General features: G+C 60.9%; 1 pseudogene; it reads left to right on the forward strand.

The window, feature by feature from the left end:
• The first annotated feature begins 1,601 nt into the window (after nucleotides 1-1,601).
• Nucleotides 1,602-1,719, forward strand: LOC112480524 (annotated as a pseudogene).
• Nucleotides 1,720-2,155: the final 436 nt, after the last annotated feature.

Consider the following 2,155-nt stretch of genomic DNA (forward strand, 5'->3'; position numbering starts at 1 on the left):
AGGGGCCACGGAGACGCGGGGTAAGGCGGGACGTGGGCACTCGGGTCGTCCTGGGCTGGGAGGGAGCTGCCTCCGGGGGGTGCCCAGCCCCCAACAGCTCTAGCTAGGGCCCCATGCCCTCGCGTGCTGAGTCCAGGGCCCGGGCGGAGGGGGGGGCGGTCCCTGCCAGACTGTCCCTGATGTAGGCAGTGGCCCTCCTCCAGGCCACACACAGGAGCTCACGGGACCCTGTCCAGGCCAATCCTCACCCCCAGCTCCACCCTCCTGAGGACTCACCACTTCCCCTGGCAACAGCAGGACCCTCCTACGGGCTCCAGGCCCATACCTGCTCGGGACTTCCCACCGTGGGCCCCACAGGGCCTCACCCTACAAGGCCACCCAACTGCTGCCCCCTCCTGCCAAGAGGAGAAACCAAGTCCTCCGGGCAGGACCGGGGGCTGCTGGGGCACCCTCCAACGCTCGTCCCAGCCGCCAGCCCTACAGGCCTAGAGGGCTGCACGCCCGTCCCCCTCTGCACCACCCCGGGGGGACCCTGCCAGCCCATCTTGGACTCCTGGCCCCGAATCACGCTCTTGCCAGTGGGAGCAGCGCCCTGCACCCCAGGCGGGAGGAGGGCCGCGGCCGCCCAGCCCAGGGGAGGGACGCGTCTGCATCCAGGCCGCCCCTTCCTCACTGGCCGGCATCTCACTGGCCGCTGCTCACCGCCACGTCCTCAGCTCCCTCCTCCCATCCCCAGACTTGAGAAGATGTCTTGAATGTCACCTGAACCACAGTGAAGGGACCACAGACAGTGAGGGTGGCAGAGGATGGAGCTGCGAGCTCCGGGCTCAGACTTGGCAGCGGCACCAGGCACCTCGGAGAGGGAGAGGCAGGGGGTGAACATGGGATTTGTGGACGGCCAGGCTGACCTCGGCAGGGCTCTAGGGACGGGGAACCAGGGCCGGGACGAGACGCAGACATCTGAGGGCAGACAGACATCGGGGCGTCAGGAAAGGCCCCGGCTGAACCCTGACCCTGGCCGGGTCCCTACAGGATGCGGTCCCGTCCCATCTCCAGACGGGAGCGTGGACGGCGCTGCTCCGAGGGTGTGGACAGCCCACGACTCAAAGGACCAAACGCCAACGGTTGGGGGAGCCCGGAAATGGCCTGGGCACCATCGGCACCTCAGGCCTCTCCAGTGTGGGCGTCACGAGAGGCTCTAATGGGAAGATGGAGTGACGCGAAGGGAAGAGAGGGTGACGGAGGAAGCAGAAACCTGGGCACCCTGAGGGACGAGAGGGAAACCAGGCTGCGTCTCCGAAACAAGAGAACAGAAGAAAAGGGAAGTTGAGAGAGAGAGAAAAACTCACAAATCGGAATTATGATGAAAGAAACAAAAACGCTACACGCGTTGAAAAGGAATTAAAGAAATCGCTCAAAAGCAAACCAAATAAAGTATGGAAAATGGACACCGGATGTGTTTTACAGTAATGAGCCCACGAGGCACGATGTCTAAGCACGAGTTGCAGAAAACCAAGGAACGTGGTCAAGGAGAATCGAGTAGTTCGGGTTAACTCCTTCCTGGGTGAAGTGTCTTCATCTTCTTTAAAACAGCAGAATGAGTCTGCGGCCACGCCAGCCTGACTTGCCCGATTCCGTCTGATCTCGGAAGCTAAGCAGGGTCAGGCCTGGTTAGCACTTGGATGGGAGACCACCTAGGAAGACTGGGTGCTGTAGGCATAAAAACTATTTAAAAATAAGGGATTGTAAGCTGACAAGGTCCTTGCAATCTGTGAGGTGAACCAAGGGTTGCCTCGCCTAAAAAAAAAATTAAAAATAAAAATAAATAAAAATAAAACAGCAAAATGATAACATTGAGCAAAGCTGACAGTCTGAGGGACGGGAAATGCCTGTGCCTCGCGAGGAACACCTGGCACTCAGCCTCGCAGAGCAAACGAACGGTCAGCCTCAGGCCACTGACACGGCCGCCCTGACACCCACACCCAGCCCGGGTGGGGAAGCCGAGGGCAGCCCCCCCAGGAATGAGGGCCAGGACAGCTGAGTCACAGCAACACAGCCCGGTGCAGACTGGACGGAGTCACACGGGTCTAGACAGGGAGCGCCACCACGTGTCTGAGTGACCGCACACCCACAATCCCTCCCAGCGGACAGGCCC

The sequence above is a fragment of the Pteropus alecto genome, unplaced genomic scaffold, assembly GCF_000325575.1.
Source record: "Pteropus alecto unplaced genomic scaffold, ASM32557v1 scaffold74, whole genome shotgun sequence".
Classification (NCBI taxonomy): Eukaryota; Metazoa; Chordata; class Mammalia; order Chiroptera; family Pteropodidae; genus Pteropus; species Pteropus alecto.